The 25953-nt window shown below is 40.3% G+C and overlaps 1 long non-coding RNA gene across 1 annotated transcript in view; it reads right to left on the bottom strand.

Moving 5' to 3' along the window:
- Positions 1–1280: 1280 nt before the first annotated feature.
- Positions 1281–25953, bottom strand: part of LOC147581455 (uncharacterized) — a 119566-nt gene continuing 94893 nt past the window's right edge. The window contains exons 3-4 of the long non-coding RNA XR_015249669.1: positions 17124–17225; positions 1281–1442 (exon numbers count right to left, since the gene is read on the bottom strand). This is a non-coding gene — a long non-coding RNA (uncharacterized LOC147581455). The remainder of the gene's footprint in view (positions 1443–17123; positions 17226–25953) is intronic.

Raw genomic sequence — 25953 nt, 5'->3', positions numbered from 1 at the left:
GAAAGCAGTCCTCAGTAATATATAAGTGAATGGGCGTGGCTGTTTTCTAATAAAATGTTCTTTACAAAAATCAGCAGTGGGCCAGGCTTGGCCACAGGCTGTAATTTGCCAACCGTAATTTGTAAACTATAGTTTAGTCGGTCTGTCACCTCCAGCTCCATTCTAAATTCCTGGAGTTGAGAAACTGTGTCCTTATTTTGTTTGTATTTTTATATCTCTACCCAGTGCCTGGCATAAAATAAGTGCTTACTTGGTGATCTTCTTAAAAAAATAATTATTTATTGAACTCCTACCAAGCACCACAGCACCAATAAAACGCATATCCTGAGGTAATCGCTGCCTACTCTTGCTTTTTTACTCAACGAGGCAAGATGGAAAGGCCACCTGAAGAGTTAAGAAATAATGAGCCTATTCTAATATAAACAACCCTGCTGCTAAGCTTTATTTTTTTTCCAGCATTTGGGTCATTTATGTTTCCTTTGCACCTTGCAGAAGTAGTTTAAGCTCTTCACAGCCATTTTTTGAATCCTCATTATCTGGCCACATTCCCTAGACAGGACATTACAAGTTTCCTTGATGATCATTTCACTTTGAACGTAATGGAAGGGTGGGTTCAGTTTCTGGCCCTCTAAGTGAGCCAGGACAATTTGTATAACTCTGCTACGTTAATGACGAGGAAAGCGATGTCTGTTTGATGAAAAGGATATCCTGTCCCTGCCCTATCCCCATCCCCGCCTCTACACGCCTATCACGCAATTCTGCTTACCTCAATAAATACACCCTGATGGGACTTAGGTCCCCAAGGTTCATCTTTTATCTTGGTTTTATAAACCTCTTCACCAGGATAGTGTAGAGGAAAGAGTAAAAAGTCAATCTCACCTTTAACTCTTTTTATAGATAAAATAACATTATCATGATGCTATAAAATGGTCATTTTTACTCAAGTTAAGAGAAAGGGGGAGCCATGGCAAAATAAATTAATTCTATTCCTATCTCTGCCAATAAAGCAAGGATATTTAAACCAATATACATCTTCTGTGCATGTTCCTTTGTGGGGGGAAATGTAGATGGTCGCATCACAAACACTGAAGGCCCCTGCCCCAGTGTCTCCGTGTGTGTGTGTGTGTTTGTGTGTGTGTGTGTGTGTGTGTGTGTGCGCGCGCGCGCTTGTGAGAGAAGCTATAATGTAAACACACGTACAAATCATTACATCTGAATTGCGTCAGGATTGGCACCGCTTGACCGTCTCGGGTCATGTAAAAACCACTAGTCACCCTTGTTTAAAATCGGAGCTTCCGACGTTGGCTGCAGGTGAGTATTCCATGGAGAGAAGCAAACACAATGACCTGATAGCTGGGACATTAAGGGTGGGTGTTGATGAAAAGATTTCCTTGTATTATTTTCATCAGGTTTCCTGCTTGCCTCATCAATGCTTGATAGACCTAGGTGCCAAAAACTAGAGATTACTTTTATGGAGCATCTTGTGAATTTATTTCCTCTAAAACTTGATGATATTCACCTTAGTGATCTAACAGAGCACGGTCTTCACTGCAATTAGAAACAAATGCACCGGGATGTGCGTAATCACTAAATGCCCTCGGGAAACTGGTCCGAGGCACACTCAGATAAGCTCTCGCCCATCTGTGGTCATTATCTTCCAAGTTCACGTGTGATGCCGCCCCGCGCCCCACCCCCCACCACTGGTGCACCCCCCTCCACCCCGTGCTGTGTTGCCACTCCCGTTACCAGTGCTCCTGAAGATAGTAATCTCTGTTTCAGTATGTGAACAGGACGTATTTCTACTTTATACTGGTGGCCCCTGCCTTCACGTTCTGTGTCAGCTCTGCTTTGCTTTCCTGGCTTCACCCCAACACCTAACTAGCTCTATTTGCTCCAAGCGAGAGTTTCTCAACTGCATCATTTTTGACATTTTGAGCTGGATAATTCTGCTAGGAGGAGCGGTGGTTATCCCATGCATTGTAGAATGTTTATCAGCACCCCTGGCCTCTAACCACTAAATGCCTAGCCCATCCCCAATCTGCCAGTTGTGACAATCAAAAGTGATGACACAGGGGCGCCTGGGTGGCTCAGTTGGTTGAATGTCCAACTTCAGCTCAGATCCCCATCTTAGGGTTCGTGAGTTCAAGCCCTGCATCAGGCTCTGCGCTGACAGCTCACAGCCTGGAGTCTGCTTCAGATTCTGAGTCTCCCTTTCTCTCTGCCCCTCCCCGTCTCATATTCTGTCTCTGTCTCTCTCCCAAAAATAAACAAACACTAAAAAGTTAAAAAAAAAAAAGTGACTACACATATTGCCAAAGTTCCCCTGGTGGGGGTGGGGGGTGGAGGGTGCAAAATTACCCCTGGTTGGGAACTTAACACTAAATAGTAAGTTGATTTTACTACAGTGGTCGCCATGATCACATAAATCCTGCCCTATTTTCTAATGTAGTTTGTTCCTAAGTGAGCATTCCTTTCAATACATCATTTTAAAGATAAGGAAATGGTGGTCCAAGGTAATGAATTCAATTAACCAGGATGACACAGCTCACTGATGACAAAGCCAGGGTTAGGCCTTATTTTATTACAGTGCTTCTTCTAACCTGGCCCTGCTCCCATTTACTCTATCACAGAGAGTTGTCAGCAAAGAGGTACTACATCTTCTGCTCTGTGCTGTTCAAGCAACCATCATTAAGTAGCTAATTAGTTATCCATTCATTCATGCATTCAACAAATATTTGAATGGCTTCTTTGAACCAGATACTGTCGGAGGTTCAGGAGATATAGTAATGAGCAACCAGTCTGTCTCTGCCCTCCATAAAATAGGGCAGGTGGAGAGAAATATAAGTCTGTCTCGGCCCTCCATAAAGTAGGGCAGGTGGAGAGAAATATAAGTCTGTCTCGGCCCTCCATAAAGTAGGGCAGGTGGAGAGAAATATAAGTCAATTGCGAGAGGGGTGTCTGGGTGGCTCAGTCGGCTGAGTGCCCGACTTTTGATTTCAGCTCAGGTCATGGTCCCAGGGTTGTGGGATCGAGCCCCATTTCAGGCTTTGCACTGGGCATGGAGCCTACTTAAGATTCTTTCTCTGTCCCTCTGTCCCTTTCTGCCACTCATCCATGTTCTCTCTCTAAAAAGAAAAAAAGAAAAAAAAAATCTATAAAGAGAGATTGGGAACCATGAAGGGCTTTCTATTCTACTCTATTCTACTTCTATTCTATTCTATTCCATTCCATTCCATTCCATTCCATTCCATTCCATTCCATTCCATTCCATTCTATTCTATTCTTGCCATCCATCAGCATATCTGAGAGACGAACATTCCAGGAATAGGAAAAGCAAGTCCACACAGGCTCTGAGACAGTCATGTGCTCAGCATAGTCAAGAACTGGTAAGGAGACCAGTATGTCTGGAACAGAGAGAAGGGAGTGGTAGGAGATGGACTGGACAGCAGCCAGAGGCAGATAATCTAGACCAGAGAGACAGGTGGTGATGTTGATTTACTCTAAGATGGAAAGGTAAGGTGACTGTCAAGTTCAAATCCCAGCTCTGCTACTTCCAGTTTATGACCTTGGGAAGTTACTTAATCTCTGTACTTAAATTCTCTCACCCTGTAACGTGAGGAGATTTGACGATATTACTTGATAGGGTTGTGCGAAGTTTTAAAAGCTAACATATTTAAAGTACTTAGAATAGTGCCTATAAGTACTGAAAAGAAGTTACCAGTTATATTATTGACTGTTTAAATGATCCTTCTGGCTGCTGAGTATGGAACCAATTAGGGGTGCAGGGGTGGTGCAATGTGAAATCAAGGAAGAGTGAGGGGTTTGTTACAACAATCCAGAGTATTATAAAAGATGTTTGAAGAAACGGCCTGAGTATTCAGAGTATAGTTTGAAGATAATACCCATAAAATTACTGATGATGTAGAGTCTAAGAGACAATGAGAAGTCAAGGGTGATCTCAGGTTCTTTAACTCAGTCAGCTAAAGGAATAGAGCTACCAGTTCCTCAGAAAGGAAAGATGGCAGAAGAGACACATTTGGGACAGAGAATTTAGACAGAGAATTAGGGGGCATCTTAAGTATGAAATGTTTGTTTGACATCCAAGTAAATATGCTGAATAATTGATATGGTTCATAAACTGGGAGGCCAGGAGAGAAACCCAAGCTGGACACGTACATGTAGAAGCTGTCAGCATATGGGAGCTCTTGGAAGCTGTGAGGCTGGATGCCAACATCTCTAAGTAGTGGTGTGGATACACATGGGTCGGGGGGAGCGCATGGGTGGCTCAGTGGGTTAAGTGTCTGACTCTTGATTTCAGCTCAGGTCATGATCCCAGGGTCTTGGGATTGAACCCCACATCTGGCTCTGCACTGGGCACAGAGCCTGCTTGGGATTCTCTCTCTCTGCTTCTCTCCGCCACTCACATTCACGCTGTCACTGTTGAAAGAAAGAAAGAAAGAAAGAAAGAAAGAAAGAAAGAAAGAAAGAAAGAAAGAGAAAGAAAGAAGAAAGAAGAAAAAGAAAAAAGAAAGAAATAAAGAAAAGAGAAAGAAGAAAGAAAGAAAGAAAGAAAGAAAGAAAGAAAGAAAGAAAGAAAGAAAGAAAGAAAGAAAGAAAGAAAGAAAAGAGAAAAGGAGAGCACCAAGGGATGAGCTCAGGGCACTTAGTTATTTGCAAACTGGCAAGATAAGGAGAAGCAGCAGAGGGGAGGGAGAGGAAGGTGTGAGGAAGAGGCCTTCAAAGGGGCAAGTGCTACTCTGGAATCCAGTCGAAGGAGAGGCCCAAGGCGCAAGGACCTCCAGCTCCAATAAGGGAAGATGAAATGTCTTACATTAGGCCAACCCTACCTTTGAGAGAAACTCTGAAAGCTAGGCCAAAGATAAAAACTATCTTCTTACAAGCATTAGAGAGCTAAAAAGAAAGTGGAAATTGTTTAATCTGCAGAGATACTTTTCTCTTCTACTTATGAACGTTTGATTTTTTTTTTTTTTTTAATTACTAAGCCATGATCTGGGAAGAGAATAAACTCCAAATGATGAGCCCAGAATCTACTACCCCTTTTACCATGGGCAAGGCCTGACTCCGGAGAAGGTAGCTGAGAGGTTGGGAGGCAGAATACTCTCCGAAGCCCAAACCAAAGCCCAAGGCCCTCCAAGAGGAAGCCGAGTGCAGGCGAACTCTGTGTGCGTAGCTCGGAGCACTAATGAGCTATGTACCAAGTTATGATTCCCACAAGGAATCCTCTCAATTTCTAGGGCTGTGCTCAATTTGTTGCTATAATCATTAATACCATATTTGGCACACAATAAAAAATAGCCTCGTGCACAAGAAGACAACATTTCTTTTTAACAGCAGGATTAAGTGGCAGTAGAAATAGATCCACAGGGGCTGTGAGAGTGAATATAAAATAATTATGCTTCTGACATTCCATTAAATAAAGGACAGGATAGAGAAACAGGGCATATGAGTGGAAAACATAAAGGAAGATAAGGCAGAGTTGAGGGGTGCCTGGGTGGCTCAGTTAAGCATGTGACTTTGGCTCAGATCATGATTTTGCAGTCCCTGAGTTCAAGCCCCACATCGGGCTCATCACTGACAGCTCAGAGCCCGGAGTCAGCTTTGGATCCTCTGTTCTCTCTCTCTGCCCCTCCCCTGCTCTCTCTCTCTCTCTCTCTTTCTCAAAAGTAAGCATTAAAAAAAGTTTTTAAAATAAAAATAATAAAATAAAAAAGCGGAGTTGAAAAAAAGACCAATTATAGCAAAACAAATAGGTGGGTTTAATGGCAGATTAATTACAGCTAGAATTAGTGAACTGAAAGGTCAGAAGCAGTATCCAGAAGGACAAAGACATGTGAGGTTGAAACGTAGAAGAGAAGGTGGCAGGCTCAGAAAACACAGAGAGCAAGTCTAATAAACAGAGTGAGAAAATCAGGCAGAATAGAATTTGAAACCAGGCTAAAAATTCTAAAACCTTTGAAGCATAAACATAAATTGAAGCAGGATCCACAGGTAGGACAAATGTTTTTGAAGGTACACATGGGAGAATCATGCTAACATTTTTCAAAACAAGACAAAGATAAAACGTGAAAAGCAGCCAGAGGGGCGGGGGGGAAACGCAACTTTTCTTCAAAGGAGCAAAAACTGGGGGCGCCTGGGTGGCGCAGTCGGTTAAGCGTCCTACTTCAGCCAGGTCACGATCTCGCGGTCCGTGAGTTCGAGCCCCGCGTCAGGCTCTGGGCTGATGGCTCAGAGCCTGCAGCCTGTTTCCGATTCTGTGTCTCCCTCTCTCTCTGCCCCTCCCCCGTTCATGCTCTGTCTCTCTCTGTCCCAAAAATAAATAAATGTTGAAAAAAAAAATTAAAAAAAAAAAAAACAAAGGAGCAAAAACTGAAGGAAAAGCTGACCTCTCAGAAGATACAATGGAAGCCAAGGAAAAGGTAGTCCTAAAATAAAATTATGCCAACCTATAATTTTGCCAGTGAAGATGTCCTTCAAGAATGAGCATGAAAGAAAGACACGTTCATGTAAATAAAAACAATTTACCACCAGCAGAAGTACTAAAGAAATATTCAAGGGACTTGATCAGAAGAGTAAGTCCACAGTCGCAAACAAGGAAATATAAGAAGGAATATAGAGCAGGTGCAAAGGATAATGACACGGTAAATGGCAATTTAATGGCAATTAAAGATGGTAGTTGGCGGGGCACCTTGTGGCTTAGTTGCTTAAGCACTGTGTTCAGCTCAGGTCATGAGATCTCACAGCTCATGAGTTCAAGCCTCGCATCAGGCTCTGTGCTGACAGCTCAGAGCCTAGAGCCTGCTTCCGGATCTGTGTCTCCCTCTCTGTCTGCCCCTTCCCCGCTCATGCTCTGTCTCTCTCCCAAAAATAAATGTTAAAAAATCTTTTTAACAAATAAAAAAATACAAATAGTAATTGGAGTGGGTTCTAAAGACAAAAGGAGGAAAGAAAAAGCAGACAACAAATACAGACAACTTTTGGGGGGAACCTTTCAATAAAAGGGAGCCGAGCTGCAGTTGAAGGTAAGATCAATGAAGAATTACTTTTTAACACGGAGGACGGTATGGGATGTGTGTGCTTGTGGAAATGATCCTGCAGAGGGAAATCCTATTACACTGGGGATGTCTGGAGCATGATGTGGATTTTGAACAAAGGGATGCCATGCAGGGCACAAAGAAGGGGTTGTCCTTAGATACAGGAGACGACCTGGCCATCAAAATAGGAGTGACAGCACATGGCTGCAGAGCAAGTAAGTTGGTACGTGAGGATGGGACCACGGAGGTTCTTTTCTGATTGTTTCGATCTTTCAGTAAAATAGAAAGGAAATGGAGTAGAATTACCAGGCAGCACTAAGATCATCAATAAAAAGTGAGACCAGCCAGCAGAAGTGCATGTTTCTCTTTAATGGCCTGGATGCAAATATAAAAGAGAGGTGGATTTTGGCAGGTTTGGAATTATTTCAGATGAGGAGGGGGAGGGAATGGCTCTATAATATAACATAAACTGGGCAACGAGAGAAGATCAGCAAGGTGAGGAAGGGACGATGAAAAGCTGGTAGAATCAACAGAGTATAGAGCTGATGAATCAAAGACTCACTAGGGTTCAGGTCTTTGGAGTTGACCTGGAAACGTGTGAGGTGGGACAGGGAGAGAGGCGACCTTGACGGGAGACAAGAGGTAGCTAACCAGAATGCCAGCACGAGGGTCCAGTCAAAGCAATCAATAAGCGGGCAAATCCACGAACCAATTACTCTTAGAATTCATCAACTTATATTCATTTAACAGGTTTTCAAATCATTCTAAAATTCAAACCTGATCGTGCTGTTATTGAAAATCCTTTAGACTATGCCTCCCGATCTCTGAACTAGTTTTCAGTATAAAATTCACCCACAGGAGGTCGGCACGAAAGTTCTTCCATTAATTGGTCTCTTCTTACTTCTCCAGTGGCAGAAACAACTTCCACCCCCCTCCACACCCTCCCTGGGCTGAGTATTACCTCCTTTTGAAGTCCATCTTAGAGTGCTACTTTGTCTGAGACCTAGACCTGCAACCACGCTCCACTGGACTGAGTTTAGACATAAGATATGAGTTTGAACACTTGTCACTAGCACTGCACTATGATGCCTTTTCACTATTAATGGCTTCCCACAAATCAGAAGGTCTTTGAGGACATAGAGTCACTTATCTGTAATCCCTCCTCTCCCACCCCTACTTCATATATTTGGACATGAACTTAACTACTAAGTAAATGAGAAAATAAGGAATCAATGTGCATCCTACTTGAGGCAGAAACCAAGCTAAGGGTTTAGCCTTGAGACTTCAGTCAGAAATACACACTCCGTTGTTCCAGGTGAGAAGGAGTCTGCAGGGGACCAGGGGTGGGGGTGGGAGGTGGGAAACAATTGTAGGAAGAAATTTACTTATCAAGGCATCTCAGTTCCTAAAAACATAGTAATATGTTAGTAACCGGTAGCCCAGTGAATGGAATTGAAAATTTATGGGCGATTCCAAAAAGTAAGTTGGCATTCAAGTTAAACAAGAAACTAGAATGTGGTTTCAGGATAGACTCTGTATAAATGTTGGTCACCTCTGATAGCTTTGCCAATATGTTAACCATTCAACATTTCTGTTCATTTTTCCCCCAATTTTAAAGTGGCTGAATTATAATCTCAGTTGTTTATATAAAAGAGGTAATTAATGTTTGGCAAGAAACTGGAAACAATGATGCTCAGCTGTACCTTTATTTAAATTCTGTTCAACATCTTTGGTTTCTATGTTTGGCTGTTTATTGGTATCTAGGTAGTTATTTAATTAGCCACTTATTTAATGAAGCCATTTATTACTGCCCAGATAGCCATAATCAAAGGCATAATACAAATAAAGTATGAAAAAGATTAAAACCAATTCATCAGCCAAATATGAGCTCCTATACAATGGAGAGATTTAATTATTTCAGGTCTGGTGTTGAGATTAGCCTGATTGACTTTCTGGCTTGGATTCAGCGATCTATTATCTCATTTTGAGATCAAATCTGGCGAGAAACAGTCATATCATTTGTTTTGCAGGCGCGATGAAGGAAAGGTATATTCATTTACCTCCCATGACAAAACAATTAGCGCAACAAGATAGAATGTATTACAGTTTTTACTCATTAAGCTTCATTCTACACTCATGTTGTGTGCTGTGTGACGTTCGAGGAAGACCAGAGTTTTGGGTTGTTTATGTTATTTAGATAGAGAGCAATTTCTTTTACATTATGGCATGCACCAGAAACCACGTTGTTTTGAAAATGCTTACCTATAAATTACAGGAGAAAAAGACTTACTCTCTTAGTTTTTTCAAAAAATAGAAAAAGGGAGAAATGTAGATGGAAGAATAATTAAAATATTACACAGTTTCATGAGACTCAAACTGAAAATATCCAACATGTGGCCAAAATGTGGCCATTTAAACAATGCCTGTGTTAGCAAATGCTTTTAAAGTTCATGCAGAGTTATTTCTACTTCTTTGGCTCCCAGTTGCATATAAGATGACATCTGCCCTCCTCATCATGGCGTATCTGCCTTTCTTTCTTCTGACCAACACTTCTCCAGGTGTTCCCTCCTCCAGGAGCACAAAACACTCAATCCCCTCATACGTGTCCCGCCCCTTTCACGACGGCGCTGGCTTCTACTGCCCCACTCAAGATTGGAGTTATTTCCATTAGGCAGAAGAGGTGTTTCCCAAGGAGGAAAAGAGCTGGGATGGAAGTGCAAGAAATTAGGAAGCCGAAACCCAGGTGGTGGAAGAATTAGCATGTGCTTAAGTTAGAAACCAAACAGGAAAACCCAAAGGAGTTTAGCTTAATTTGAGCACATTTTATTTCATGTGAATTTAATTAATCAGAAGGCTTTGGCCCCTAGTAAACCAAACAATCATAGAATGTACGTAAGGTTGTATACACTGCAAGTGATTTTTTTCACATGCAAACCTTTAGTCTTTTTACCAGCTGGAAATCTGGGTGCACAATGCAATGTTCACAGCATGCCGTCACTAAATGAGTTGGCCAAGTTCAGCATAAATGATGCCACTCAGAGGAGAGGACTGGATTTTCCTGTAGGAATTCTAGTAAACTGTTAGACTGAGGTATTAGGAGACCAAATGAGTGAGCTGACAGCTTTTGATCTCAGGCTTTTATATTCAGGTAATGGCTTCAGAAACGGAGAATATGGCACGAATTGTGTCAGGAAAACGATGTGGCAGGTTGACATGGTTTTATAACCATATTCATGCACTGAGCTCAGCCGTTATGGAAATGTGGTCCCTCCCCATTTTATATCTTTCTATCCCATGTAAACCATGTCTAGAACCCAACTTACTGGATTTTATTCAAAATATATATTAACCACAAAATTTCATTATTTAATTCAGATTCATTTTTGTATGACAACCTAGCAGCTGAGGGTGGGCAAGTCTATTTTTCCCTCAAAACCACTGCACAAAATGAAAAAGCTACTGACTTCTAAATTTAGGATAATTTCTTCCACAGTCACTTAAGTTCTCATTTATACTTATAAGCTCAGAAAGCTGCCCCAAACAAGTTCCCAAAGCCCTGCTACAGAAGTATTTCAAATCCATTCAACGAGGATTTCCTGAACGATTGCTGTGTGCTGATCCCGGGTTTGGATATGTCAGGAAAATACAAGGGAATTATACGCATGGTCCTACCTTCGAAGGTTTGTTATCTAATTGGAAAGATGGAGCATATATATGGATGATTCAGTTTTATACGTGTTTATGCGTTGAGTACCAGGTGTGGGGCTGTAACAGAAATTAATGTAATGGTGTGCCTGAACAGAAGTTTAAGAGACAGGAATTTATTTCAATCTGGGGGAACTCGTAATAGAAGGAGAAAGGTGAGTTATGAGTATTGAAATGACAAAGCATCAAGTAAGATGCTCTATCATTCAAAATTGTAACAGATGAGATCAAAACCAAACCAACGAAAGCCAAGAAAATGGCACAGAGTCTCCAGAAATCAAGAATGCGCCACCAGGATAAACTTGACATATCAACAGGTACGAATGAAGTTGTAAGTGCAGGAAAATCATGTGCTGCTGGTCTTGAGATCGGTTGGGAAAAGGGATAAGATCTTAAAGATTTCAAGGTGAAAAGATTATTGTAGAAGCAAAATTATACAAGCACACATTACTTTAATTATCCTGTGACCCTGTCTCATAAAACACACTGAAAATGTGTGACTTTTCTGAAAAGACTCCCACTGTTCCCGCCGAGTAGGAATATATTCCAGCAACTTAGCTTGAATAGTTGAGAAGCAATTTTTGTCCTATAAATGATTTCTTTCAGAAAAAAAGAGAAAGTAAACTTGGAGATTCAAATCATTTCAAGAATGGAAAAGGTATCATATAAGGCAAAGGCATCTAGGGCTGAATGCAGATTTATTAAATTGGACAAGTCAGGTTTTTAATTTGGACTCAAGGGTATAAAAACAATAATGATGATATGTACCACATGCTATTCCAATATATATATTAGGTCCTAATGTGTGTGTGTGTGTATATAAAGATATATATATATATATATAAATATATATATATATACACATATATATGTATATATATGTATATATATATATATATTCTACTATCTATAATATCTACTATATTCTAATATATTTATAATATATATAATAATATATATAAAGTAATTTTAAGGGTTTAATAAATTAGCATATACTAATCCTTAATATTATTATAGTAGCATTATATATTAATGTATTTATTTAATATTTATATAAACTAATACATATACACACACATATATATATTCCTTAATGTAAGTCTCAAAGGTAAGTGCTATGATTACCCCCATTTACAAAGGGAAGAATGCGGTCTAGAAGCCGTAAGCAAAGTGCCTAAGGTCACAGAACTAGTATGTGTTACGACTGGGGTTGTAAAAAGTGTGATACTCCACAGTCTGCATCATGTTCTCATCCATATTTGAGCTATTGCCTCTACCTGAAATGTGCCTCCCTCTCGTCCTTTAGGGTTCATCAGGCTCTGCCCACTTTTGGATCTCAGGTCAAGTTTCAGGTCCGGCATCCCCCAACTCCCACATCTGTTTCCTCAGGTGCAGCTCACATGACGAATTCTTTTCCTCAGAACATATTATCAATTCATATGAATATGGTACTTTGCTTAAAACTCTGTCTCCACCATATGACTGCATTATCCATTAGTATAACACCTACCACCATAACATAGTAGGAAGTCTGAAATACTTGTTGAATAAATGAGGGAGGGAGGAAAGGAGGGAAGGAGGGAAGGGAAGGAAAGGAGAAAAAAGGAAAGGCAGTAAGGGAGGAGGGAGGAAGTAAAGAAATGAAAAAAAGAGAAGTAAAAATTTAAACAAGGAAAGAAACTAAACATATTTAAGTTCACCCATTCTTTTTTTTTTTTTTTTTCAACGTTTATTTTTATTTTTGGGACAGAGAGAGACAGAGCATGAACGGGGGAGGGGCAGGGAGAGAGGGAGACACAGAATTGGAAACAGGCTCCAGGCTCTGAGCCATCAGCCCAGAGCCTGACGCGGGGCTCGAACTCACGGACCGCGAGATCGTGACCTGGCTGAAGTCGGACGCTTAACCGACTGCGCCACCCAGGCGCCCCAAAGTTCACCCATTCTTTAAAGCTGTATACCTTCTCCAGAAAGCCTTCCGTGGTTTCCCCGTCTGGAACCAATCACACCTTCCCTGTGATCTCACCTCCCTTGTACTCTCTTTCTTTGGTCTTCAAGGTCTGCTTTTCGTCCTCTTTAATTCATCCATGTCCACCTCCCTCACTATAATAAAAACCTCTGTTGTATGGAAACCAATTTGACAATAAATTTCATATATTAAATAAATAAATAAATAAATAAATAAATAAATAAATAAATAAATAAAAATAAAAACCTCTGGAAACCATGAAAGCATTCCTACTTGCCTTTCTGTTTTCCACAGTGCCTACAGCCTACTGTCTATTTAACATCAAAGTTACTAAGTTTTTTACTGAACTCAATTAACTAAGATGATGATAGCCTTCAGGCATAATATATCCTTTCCTGGACCCAAAACTTGGAAGGAATCATGATGGAGAGCCTAAAAAGAATCAATGCCTTGCTGCAGCTAATTCAGAAAAATGAAGCTCTATACATACCTTTCTTGCACATGCTATCCGACTATTGCAAAAGCCCCATTTAACAGAGAAAATCTCTAAGAAAAAAAAGAGAACATGTTCCAATAAGCACACTAACTACACTGTCTTCTGTCTGTAAAATACAAACCACATGCTTTTTACGTTTTCACAGACTCTGGACCCCATCAGCAACAATGAACCCAGTGAACTTGGAGTAGCCCCAGGTTGGGGATTTCAAATGCACTGCTGGTCATATACGTGTCTCGACCCATACTAGGAATTCTTACTGGCTTCCCCAGAGTGGTGATGAGGTTTCAGGGTTAGCCCCAACTTTCTTACCTCATTCTTTCATGAGCCAAAGCATCTGGGAAGTAATCACCAAGCTGGGTCCACAGCCTGTGGCTATGGGGGGAAAAATCACCTTCTACTGCCCCACGTGGAGGCAAAAACTTGCCAAACCCACTAACAGGGTCTCATCAGCACCATATCCTTACAAAGTGGGCCAACACAGGCATTCTAAAGTCATTCAGCAATCTGCAGGAAATGCCATCCTAGAAAATAAGCTCATCAAAGTCCCAAAGAGAGACTAAAAATGTGGGATATTTTTGGCAGATCCTAACTGACAAATAGAATTTGAAATTATGGAATTAAGATAGCAAATGCTATACTCTATGCTGTTCGAAGTAATGTTTTCAAGAGACAACATTTTTATCTTATTACTACCAAATTTCACCGAGGTCAGATATAAAAGAGATCATCATCAGATGCTTGCTGTCCAAGGAACCAGGAACAGAGCAGTCCGCAGTCTGCTCTGTATCCTTTGTTGTTTCAGAACCTCCTGGCAATGGTGAATTCCTCTCAAGGGTTGTGACTGAGAAAATTTCATCCCATTCATTTTATTAGAGCACATCATCCTGCACTTTGATCTCCACTCCAAGGTCCAAGAGATGGAGGTCTACTGAACAAGGGGAAGGAGCTAATCTCAATCTAATCTACCCTCTCACTCAAAAGTAACCTCCCTTCCCTCAGGACCCTCCCGAGGTCACCATCACCTCCCACAAGAGGCTCTGCCTTAACTAGGGCTTATTATGTCTTTGCCTGCTCTCTGTGAAGGCTACGAAGTATGATTTTCAAATGCTAAGTATAGAACATTAGAACCCTGCTTCTGCTCCAAAAATAAATGAACGCCTGGTTTCCTGGCACCTACAACAGGAGAGTTAAAGATCGTGTGATAGTTCTAACGGGTATGCACGTGCATCAATTGATGCATTATATAAACTAGGATTAATTTAATTTTTTTTTTTCAAACGTTTTTATTTATTTTTGGGACAGAGAGAGACAGAGCATGAACGGGGGAGGGGCAGAGAGAGAGGGAGACACAGAATCGGAAACAGGCTCCAGGCTCTGAGCCATCAGCCCAGAGCCCGACGCGGGGCTCGAACTCACGGACCGCGAGATCGTGACCTGGCTGAAGTCGGACGCTTAACCGACTGCGCCACCCAGGCGCCCCTAAACTAGGATTAATTTAAAAAGGCATTGAGAAAGGGGGGAGGAATCTCAGCTACCAACCAGTCTAATCACTTCATTTTACAGATGAAGAAATCAAGATTTAGAAGACTTGCATCCGGGCTTTCACAGCTAGCTGTGACACATGGACTAGAGTCCGTGGGCAAGACTTTGCTGGCCCCAGACTCTGTCCACAACCCTACAATACAATGCTCATTAGCAGACTCTGCTGGCAGATAACGAGCACGTAGCTGCCGTTCCTTGAAACAAGACCTCGCGAAGTACTAACTAGAGAAAGGCCAAGGGATATGTGCAAAGCAAAAGGGTCATCTGTAGCAGAAAGAGGACTGGAATTCAAGCTTACTAATTCTTGCTGTTTTTATACAGTGCTGAGTTTAAGAGTCAATATATTTGAGATAGGTGTTTGGATCCTGACAGAAGTTGTGATCCAACTCCCAATGCCCAGAATAGACAGCCAGTCAGGAGAGCAGCAAGCCATACACAATGAGGTTTGTAAAGGCTTACTTCTGTTCGGTGTGAGCATGCCACACCAATTCCCTTCATTCCAAATCTTGGAATCAAGACTCTGAGAATCTGCAGAACAATTTTTCTCATTAGATGCGTGATACGGGGGCGCCTGGGTGGCTCAGTCAGCTAAGCCTCCAACTCTTGCTTTCACCTCACGGTCATGATCTCACGGTATCATGGGTTCGAGCCCCGCATCAGGTTCTGCGCTGACAGTGCGGAGCCTGCCTGGGATTCTCTGTGTCCCTCTCTCTACCCCTCCCCCACTCGCAGTGTCTCAGTCTTTCTCAAAATAAATAACTTAAAAAAAAAAAAAAAAGATGCATGCCACATTACTCCCGACCTCACCTTTATCTCCAGATGGCAACGAAGCACTTATTCCTACTCTCCACCTCAAATTGGGAGTCCTCCCAGCAATCTGAGAGGACTGCAGGAGGAAGAAATGGTGAATGTTATTTTACTAAACGAGGAGTCAAAATACAGGGTCGCATCCTTTCCAACCAAATACAGGAAGCTTGCTTCTCAAGATTAATAACATCCTGAAGCCCCGACTGTACTGAGCCGCTTCATTTTCTGGTCCTCTAAGTACTAATAAAAATTATTGACAACATTATGTTGTAGTTTATCTAAGTTTGATGCCATAAACAAGATTTTCTGCAGTGAAAGAAAAGAATGATTGTACATAATGGTCATATGCTCATGTTACAAATGCTTAATTTATGATAAACATTTATGAGCAATTTTAGGAAATACTGTCTGTGAAACAAACAAAATTAAAATTAAAAGGGTACCTTATCCTTCCCACTTTCACATACAGTGAAACCATTTTAAACTTTTCAAGAAAAGATTTCAATATAGTGAAGTTAGAGGTGAATATTTAAAGTTCTTTTGGCTCAAGAACCAAAATACATAAGAATGTAAATGGAATGTTATCTAGAAATACCTCATGGTACAAACATAACTATTTAAAATTTTTTTAAATGTTAATTTATTTTGGGGAGAGAGAGAGACAGAGTGTGAGCGGGGAAGAACAGAGAGAGAGGGACACACAGAATCCGAAGCAGGCTCCAGGCTCCCAGCTGTCAGCACAGAGCCCAAGGCAGGGCTCGAACCCATGAACCACGAGATCATGACCTGAGCCGAATTCGGACGCTTAACCGACTGAACCACCCAGGAGCCCCAACACAAAACTATTTAAATAGTTTGCTATTGCATTTCGAATTCTACTTCTGAATGTAAATGAACCTGAAAAACATTTTTTCTAGCATTTCTTATATAGTTATCTCAGAATAAGGTGTGTTCTGTCAGTCTGTCCACTTGTAAAATGTCAAGCTTTAAAATGATTAGTACCATCAATATTCTTAAGGAAGATGTTTCTTTAGGTTTAAAGATTTTTAGATTTCAGTGTCATTAGATAGGAATTGAGTAACATTTTCCTGGACTGCTTGTAGGGGAAAAAAAGTGTTATCTACTTTTAAACTTAAAAAGTGTTGGTTGGGGGCCTCTGGCTGGCTCAGTCAGATAAGCGTCAGACCCTTGATTTCGGCTCAGGTCATGATCTCAAGGTGTGTGAGTTCGAGCCCCATGTCAGACTCTGTGCTGACAGCATGGAACCCGCTTGGGATTCTTCCTCTCTCTCTCTCTCAAAATAGATAAACCTTAAAAATAAGTGTTGGTGGTATTTGACTTTCTTTTACTTTACACGAGTTACACTTACCTTAGGTCCATTGTAGGATTGAATTCTGGTACCATACACAAAAGGAATCAAGATTACGTTTTTAAATTCCCACATTTATCACTTATTAACATCTAGAGGGAAAATTATCTTTGGCTAAACCAGCTCCATTACACAACTGAATATTATTCTGCAATGGTTGCCGAGTATAAAGAACAACCTTACCAGTTGCTTCATCAAGTCTGAGTTGGATCCTGCCCGTACAAGTAGGGTGTGTTTCTGGGGATCTAGGGTGGACACACAACTCTCCCGTTCAAAAGAGAATACCTAGAAAATTAAAACAATAAATAAGGGAAAGAACTCAAAAACAATGAATAATCTCTTACAGCTCCTAAAATTTCCAGGTTTTATGCTTGTTAACTTGATGCAGAGTCAAGTATTTATTCATATGGAGAAGCTTAGTACATTCCAGGAAGTGGGGACGTGAATGGCAAAGGTACTGCCTGAGACCGTGTACAGATTAAATGAGATAGCACGTGCAAGGCACGAAAAAAATACCTGGCACAGAAATATATGCAGCCAAGAATTCTTTATCCAGCAAGGCTGTCATTCAAAATAGAAGGAGAGATTAAAAAAAAGTTTCCCAGGCAAACAAAAATTAAAGGAGATCATGATCACTAAATCAGCTTTGCAAGAAATTTTAAGGGGGACTCTGAGGGGAGAAAAGAAAAAAAAAAAGACCAAAAGCAACAAAGACTAGAAAGGACCAGAGAACACCACCAGAAACTCCAACTCTACAGGCAACACAATGGCAATAAATCCGTATCTTTCAGTACTCACTCTAAACATCAATGGACTAAATTCTCCAATCAAAAGACATAGGGTAACAGAATGGATACAAAAACAAGATCTATCTATATGCTGATACAAGAGACCCACTTTAGACCTAAAGACACCTTCAGATTGAAAGCAAGGGGATGGAGAACCATCTATCAAGCTAATGGTCAATAAGAGAAAGCTGGAGTAGCCATACTTATATCAGACAATCTAGACTTTAAAATAAAGACTGTATCAAGAGATAGAGAAGGGCATTATATCATAATTCAGGGGTCTATCCACCAAGAAGACCTAATAATTGTAAACATTTATGCTCCAAATGTGGAAGGACCCAAATATAGAAATCAATTAATCACAAACATAAATAAACTCATTGATAATAATACCATATAATAGTAGGGAACTTCAACACCCCACTTACAACAATGGACAAATCATCTAAACAGAAAATCAACAAGGAAACAATGGCTTTGAATGGCACACTAGACTGGACAGACTTAACAGATATATTAAGAACGTTCATCCTAAAGCAGCGAAATACACATTCTTCTCCAGTACACCTGGAACATTCTCTAGAATAGATCATGTTTTAGGACACAAATCAGCCCTCAACGAGTACAAAAATATCGAGATCATACCGTGGATATATTTTCAGACCACAATGCTATGAAACTCGAAATCAACCACAAGAAAAAATGTGGAAAGATATCAAATACTTGAAGACTAAAGAACATCCTACTAAAAAATGAATGGGCTAACCAAGAAGTTAAAGAGGAAATTAAAAAGTACATGGAAGCCAATGAAAATGATAACACCACAATGCAAAACCTCTAGGACACAGCAAAGGTGGTCATAAGAGGGAAGTATATAGCAATCCAGGCCTTCCTAAAGAAGGAAGAAAGGTCTTAGGTACACAACCTAACCTTAAACCTCAAAGAGCTGGAAAAAGAACAGCAAATAAAACCCACAACCAGACGAAGACAGAAAACAATAAAGATCAGAGCAGAAATCAATGCTATCGGAAAAAAAAAAAAAAAAACAAAAAAAACAAAAAAAAAAACAACAAACAAACAAAGAAACAGTAAAACATATCAATGAAACCAGGAGCTGGCTCCTTGAAATAATAAACAAAATTGATAAACCCCTAGCCAGTTTGATGAAAAAGAGAAAGGAAAGGACCCAAATACATAAAATCAAGAATGAAAGAGGAGAGATCACAAACAAGCCAGCACAAATACAAATAGTAATAAAAGAATATTATGAGCAATTATACGCCAATAAAATGGGCAATCTGGAATAAATGGGCAAACTCCTAGAAACATATAAACTACCAAAACTGAAACATAAAGAAAATTTGAACAGACCCATATCCAGTAAAGAAATAGAAATAGTAATAAACAATCTCCCAAAAAAACAAGAGTCCAGGGCCGGATGGCTTTCCAGGGGAATTCTACAAAACATTTAAAGAAGAGTTAACATCTACTCTTTTTAAGCTGCTCCAAAAAATAGAAATAGAAAGAAAACTTTCAAACTCTTTCTATGAAGCCAGCATTACCTTGATTCCAAAACCAGACAAAGACCCCACTAAAAAGAACTACAGACCAATTTCCCTCATGAGCATGGATGCAAAAATCCCCAACAAGATACCAGCCAAACGGATCCAACAATACATTAAAAGAATTATTCACCATGACCAAGTGGGATTTATACCTGGGATGCAGGGCTGGTTCAATATCCACAGAACAATCGATGTGATACATCACATCAATAAAAGAAAGGACAAGAACCACATCCTCTCAATAGATTCAGAGAAAGCATCGGACAAAATACAGCATCCTTTCTGGATAAAAACCCTCAAGAAAGTAGCAATAGAAGGATCATACCTCAAGATCATAAAAACTGTGTATTATGGGGAATAAGCTTAGGAATTCCCTGAGCTTGCACCAATGGGTTATCAAGGCATAAAGAATTAGAAAGCCATAGAATGTACACCCCCAAGTTTAGGTAAGCAAGATTAGGTAAATAAGATTAGGTAAATGGGGCAAACGCCCCCAGTATAGGTAAACGGGGCAAAGGCCCCCAGTATAGGACAAGCGGGGCAAAGGTCCCAGTATAGGACAAAAGTATAGGAATAGGGAATCTCAGGATGAAAACATCTAAGATGAGGTAAACAAGATTAGGTATTCAGGGCGGAAATGCCCCCCAACTTAGTACAGTAGCAGAAAGCTGCTTTCACAGGAAGGAAGGACCAAATTAGGTAAACAGCTAAATAGGGCTATAGACTGCTACAAGGAGAAGTTGCCCAGAGCAGAGCTAATTAGCAAAAGAAAGGGTACCTTGTTGACCCTAAAGTAGCATGCTCTGTCTTTCTTGTGCCCTAGGCCAGTTTAGGTAAACAGAGGTAGTATCTCACTTCTGCTGTAAACAACCTTCCACCTGGTGTCAGGATTTTGTTTTGCATTAACCCAAATCCCTAACACAGCAAGCATATCTTCAAAACCCCCTTTCTCTCATGCCCATGAGTTAATGTTCACTATTTCATTGTCTCTTTGTGCACACCCATCACCACGTTTGTAAGCCACCTGATCCTAATAAAAACGGTGCAAGGACCCTTCCTTGGGGCTCTTGTCTCCTCCCAGACATTAGCCCCTCTCACATTTTTAATCCTGCATCCTGCTTTCTTGCTGGACAAGACAGAACTCCAGACCCAGAGTCTATGACAGTATATGAGAGATCCACTGCTAATATCATCCTCAATGGGAAAAACTGAGAGCTTTCCCCCTAAGGTCATGAACACAACAGGGATGTCCACTATCACCACTATTATTCAACATAGTATTGGAAGTCTTAGCCTCAGCAACAACACAAAGGAATAAAAGGCATTCAAATCAGCCAGGAGGAAGTCAACCTTTCACTCTTCACAGATGACATGATACTCTATATGGAAAACCCAAAAGATTCCACAAAAAAACTGATAGAACTGATCCATGAATGCAGCAAAGTCACAGGATATAAAATCAATGCACAGAAATCAGTTGCATTCCTATACACCAATAGTGAAACAACAGAAACAGAAATCAAGGAATCGATCCCATTTACAGTTGTACCAAAAACCATAAAATATCTAGGAATAAACGTAACCAAAGAGGTGAAAAATCTATACACTGAAAACTATAGAAAGCTTATGAAAGAAACAGAAGAAGACACAAAAAAAATGGAAAAATATTCCATGTTCCTGGATTGGAAGAACAAATATTGTTAAAATGGCAATACTACCCAAAGCAATTACACATTCAATGCAATCCCTATCAAAACACCAGCATTCTTCACAGAGCTAGAACAAATAATCCTAAAATTTGTATGGAACCAGAAAAGACCCCGAATAGCCAAAGAAATCTTGAAAAAGAAAACCAAAGCAGGAGGCATCACAATCCCGGACTTCAAGATGCATTGCAAAGCTGTAATCTTCAAGACAGTATGGTACTGGCACAAAAACAGACACTCAGATCAATGGAACAGAATAGAAAACCCAGAAATGGACCCACAAACATATGGCCAACTAATCTTTGACAAAGCAGGCAAGAATATCCAATGGAATAAAGACAGTCTCTTCAGGAAATTATGTCACTGAACAGTAACATGCAGAAAAATGAACCTGGATCACTTTCTAACACCATACCAAAAACAAACTCAAAGTGGATGAAAGACCTAAATGTAAGACAGGAAGTCATCAAAATCCTTGAGGAGAAAGCAGGCAAAAACCTTTTTGACCTTGGCCGCAGCAACTTCTTACTCAACACATCTCTGGAGGCAAGAGAAACAAAAGCAAAAATGAACTACTGGGACCTCATCAAAGTAAAAAGCTTCTGCAGAGTGAAGGAAACAATGAGCAAAACTAAAAGGCAACTGATGGAATGGGAGAAGATATTTTCAAATGACATATCAGATAAAGGGTGGGTATCCAAAATCTATAAAGAACTTATCAAACTCAACACCCAAAAAACAAATAACCCAGTGAAGAAATGGGCAAAAGACATGAATAGACACTTTTCCAAAGAAGACATCCAGATGGCCAACAAACACATGAAAAAATGCTCACCATCACTCATCATCAGGGAAATACAAGTCAAAACCACAATGAGATACCACCTTACTCCAGTCAGAATGGCTAACATTAACAACTCAGGCAACAACAGATGTTGGCGAGGATGTGGAGAAAGAGGATCTCTTTTGCTTTGTTGGTGGGAATGCAAACTGGTGCAGCCACTCTGGAAAACAGTATGAAGGTTCCTCAAAAAATTAAAAACAGAGCAACCCTATGAGCCAGCAATTGCACTACTAGGTATTTATCCAAGAGATATGGGTGTGCTGTTTCGAAGGGGCATGTGCTCCCCAATATTTATAGCAGCACTATCGACAATAGCCAAAGTATGGAAGAGCCCAAATGTCCATCGAGGGATGAATGCAAAAGAAGAAGTGGAGTATTAGTCAGCAATCAAAAAGAAGGAAATCTTGCCATTTGCAACTATGTGGACAGAACTAGAGGGTATTATGCCAAGCAAAATGAGTCAGAGAAAGACAAATAACATATGACCTCGCTCATGTGAGGGACTTAAGATACAAAGCAGATGAACATAAGGGAAGGGAATCAAAAATAATATCAAAACAGGGAGGGGGACAAAACATAAGAAACTCTTAAATATGGAGAACAAACAGAGGGTTGCCGGAGGGACTGTGGTAGGGGGGATGGGCTAAATGGGTGAGGAGCATTAAGGAATCTACTCCTGAAATCATTGTTGCACTATATGCTAACTAACTTGGATGTAAATTTAAAAATAAAAATAAATAAACAAATAAATACATAAATAAATAAAAAGAAAATATCTGACATATAAGAGGACTGAATAAATGATAATTACAATAATCATTTTCATTATTTTTACTATTATTTCTAACAATTCACAGCAGTTACCTTCAGTTGACTAACCAGAAGGAAGGTAAAAAGAGGGTAGTTCAGTTTCTAATTTACCATTGCTCTTACGCAGTCAGCTTTTTCCTTTTTTTCTTTTTTAAAATTAAATCTATATCCCACTGGGCTTGACAAACATGCAAACCTCTAAACTTCACAGAGATACTGATCTTGGGAAGTCTTCAAGGGAAATGCCGAACAAGAGAGAACAATCTAGAAAACCCCAAGTAACTGAGATAACGAGCATTTTTGTTGAATAGCAACACTCTACCTTTTTATGGTGTCTTTCAGTTTTCCAAGCACATGCTCAAACATATAATGTCGAATTTCAGCCCACTGCAGCCCTGTGAGGCCAGCAGGCCTGCTGTCCCATCTCCATTCAGAGGAACGAAGGAAGGGTCATGGCAGGCGTCTGAACTCACCTATCTAGCAATACCCAGGAGGAGAACCAGGGTCAGAACTCAGACGTTCTCACTCCTGGACTCCCCATCAAACAGCCTTTTATGAAGCACTGGCCTCCATAACTATCTAGCCAATAAAAATTAAATGAACTTCTGAGCATTTGCCAAGAGGACAGAAAAATGTATTGTTTTCAGCCAGCTTTATAACTGGGGAAACAATGCCAGGAGGCACACACGCATCACTTTACTGCTTCGTGTGGCATCGCTAACCTCTTTCTTGAAGGAAACTACCCCAGACGCCACAATTCTTTCACTTTTTTCTTTGAGCATGGAGTTCTAAAGGAATAATGGAAGAGCAAAGAATTCTGTAGAAAAATTTCAAGGTAGAAATTTAATAATGTAGGAAATTCTTTCAAAAGAAGGTGTTCTACTCTTTCTTTTTCTGCCTTTCTCCTAAGGTAAATCCTTTCAATTCTCCCCTTTTTTGTTTTTAAAATTTTTTTTTTCAACGTTTATTTATTTTTTGGGACAGAGAGAGACAGAGCATGAACGGGGGAGGGGCAGAGAGAGAGGGAGACACAGAATCGGAAACAGGCTCCAGGCTCTGAGCCATCAGCCCAGAGCCCGACGCGGGGCTCGAACTCACGACCGCGAGATCATGACCTGGCTGAAGTCGGACGCTTAACTGACTGCGCCACCCAGGCGCCCCTCCCCTTTTTTGTAATATTCACGAAATAAGGAAAAGGAAAGGAAAAGGAAAAAGACTTATATAAAAGAGAGGAAAGAAAGTACAATGTGTCAGTTTACCTGAATCTATTTTCTTTTTTTTAAGTTTATTTATTTATTTTGAAAAGGAGTACACATGAGCAAGGGAGGGGCAGAGAGAGCAAGAGAGAGAATCCCAAGCAGGCTCCACACTGTCAGCAAGGAGGCCGACATGGGGCTTGAACTAACGAGATCATGACCTGAGCAGAAATCCAGAGTCACACGCTTAACCAACTGAGCCACCCAGGTGCCTCCCTCCTCCATTTTCTTTTTCAATCGAGCATAAATGCAAGAAGTGGTCTGTTTCCACAATGGTAGCACAACTTGTTGAAAGTATTTCCATCATGCTACTCACAGAACACAAACAAATGATTTCTTATTATATCTAATCTAAGAGAGGAATGACTTGTGTTCCCCATCTATTTCTCTCCAGGTCATCATATTCAGAATAAACTGCCACTATTTTAAAAATGCTGAATTACCTTTTTCATTATATTACTCTTTCTGGGTTTGACTTTATCTTTGCTTGGCTACATGATGTCTCCTCCTATTTTAAATTCCCTCCCCAAGACATAACCCTAGTTATAACAATAAACAGAATCTCCCTTATTTGAAAAATTTCAAGGCCTAAAAGGCAAAAAAAAAAAAAGAAGAAGAAGATTTCTCTTTTATACATGAATACGTTAGGAATTGATGTCTCTTAGTGATCTATTCTGGGGGAAAAAATCACACACATTATTTAAAGGGAGTTAGGTGTTATCGCTTTGGCATAAAAGTCATCCAACTGAGAAATTGCTTCTTGGTTATCTTAGTTTCTTCAACCTATTAATTCAGTTCATTACAAGAAAATACCCTACTTATAAAAGATCTAGCATTTGAACATACTTTTTCTTTTGAGTCTTGAGAGAAACAAAAGTAATCAAACTGCTTGGAATCTTAAAAAGAAAAAAACAAGAAAGAAAAAAAAAAAGAAAAAGGAAGGAAACCATGTCGGTGAAGTCAGATAGTGAAAGTAATTACTACCAAAGTATAACTGCAATTCGGCATGAAGATGAGACTTGAAATGGTCTTTATAAGCACTCTGTGGACACAAGGCTGAGAACTTCTCAGGATTTGATTGGATTCATGGCTATTTGACATAAATCTGCCCTTAACATTGACGCAGCAACATATTTTTCAAATATTTTTTAACGTTTATTTATTTTTGAGACAGAGAGAGACAGAGCATGAATGGGGGAGGGTCAGAGACCGAGGGAGACACAGAATCCGAAACAAGCTCCAGGCTCTGAGCTGTCAGTACAGAGCCCGACGCGGGGCTCAAACTCACGGACTGCGAGATCGTGACCTGAGCCGAAGTCGGACGCTTCACTGACTGAGCCACCCAAGCACCCCTCAGCAATATTTTTTTAAAAAGACTCTTTTGTAACATCAGCTCATCCTTATTTTTAAAACAAAATTTGCTATTATAATTTCTCCTTAAGCAATGTGAGTAGAGATAACACTGGAAATCTTTCCCAAAGAAATGAGATTTCCTCTCATTGTGAAGATGAAAACATTGCCTCCTGTTCATGGTGAGGGCGGGGAGATCAGTCACTTGATTGTTTCTTGGTTTTAGATGTGCTTTCCAAATTGGATGACAGTCACAAACACTCAGGATACAAGACAACGATTTCCCCTAAATAGTTCCTAAATGCTAAAATAATAGAGATTTCAGAGATTACATTTGGTCCTACCTGGTGAAAAGTTGTATGTTAAAGAGGAAATAACATTTAAAATGATTCCTGATTGCTCATATGAAAATTCAGCAAATAAAACTACTCCCAAAGAACCAAACTCAATTTTAGTATTCTCAGTTACGTGACATTCTCATTAAATTGACGTTTTGGTTTTAAAATAAGATAGAAGCGGGCACCTGGGTTACTCACTTGGTTAAGCGACCGACTTTGGCTTAGGTCACGATGTCAAGGCTGGTGAGTTCAAGCTCCGCATCAGGCTCTGTGCTGATAGCTCAGAACCTGGAGCCCACTTTGGATTCTATGTCTCCTCTCTCTCTGCCCCTCCCCAGCTCAAGTTGTCTCTCTTG

The sequence above is a fragment of the Puma concolor genome, chromosome B1, assembly GCF_028749965.1.
Source record: "Puma concolor isolate L17-30 chromosome B1, mPumCon1.1.hap2, whole genome shotgun sequence".
Taxonomy (NCBI): domain Eukaryota; kingdom Metazoa; phylum Chordata; class Mammalia; order Carnivora; family Felidae; genus Puma; species Puma concolor.
The sequence above is the reverse complement of the archived record's forward strand: the minus strand, read 5'-3'. Positions and strand labels throughout refer to the sequence as shown.